Here is an 848-nt window from a genome sequence, read left to right as displayed (position 1 = left end):
AACATGGCACAGAATTAATTTAGACTGTATTTTATGTAGCTGTAACTCAGCATACACTAGCTGTTACAAAAAAATGAATAATGACACATGTGAATTGATTTTCAATTAAGGTTCGATAAAACAGATGTGAACCTTCGTAGATGACGTAACTTAATTACTGTTACCATCCACTCGCCTAGTGATTCTCTATCTTCTCTACTGACTAACTTAGCCTGTTACGTAAAGTCAAGATAACCATTAAGATAATAGTTGAGTTGTTCTCCGTCAAACCTGAGAAGAAACAATTGACAATAGGTTAACTATTCATGAATATCAAACTGTATTGACTTGAGGTGGTAAGATGAAATAAATACTCAGGATCGTCTATAGATATATCTATATTGCTTCTGTCTACCTAACCACATTAAGCTACCACTTGTACTTGTATCCCAACACTTCTCTTAATACCACATATTCTATGTGATATTAAAATAACATACATACATACATACATACATACATACATACATACATACATACATACATACATACATACATACATACATACATACATACATACATACATACTTCATTTTGTGGCTAACAAAAGTTGGTACTTGACTAAATAGTAGGTCTAGAGATGGTGAGGCAATGGTTTTAATTCTTGAATAAATTGTAACTAATAATAATAATAATAATAATAATAATAATAATAATAATAATAATAATAATAATAATAATAATAATAATAATAGCAAAATAAATAAACTAAAGAAGAAATCCCAAACTCAAAGAGACCGAAGGGAAGAATATGAAGAAGAAGATAATCATCATAACAACAATAACAATAGGCTAATAATTTAACAACA

The sequence above is a fragment of the Macrobrachium nipponense genome, chromosome 25 (genome assembly GCF_015104395.2).
Source record: "Macrobrachium nipponense isolate FS-2020 chromosome 25, ASM1510439v2, whole genome shotgun sequence".
Classification (NCBI taxonomy): Eukaryota; Metazoa; Arthropoda; class Malacostraca; order Decapoda; family Palaemonidae; genus Macrobrachium; species Macrobrachium nipponense.
Note: the sequence above shows the minus strand (reverse complement) of the source record.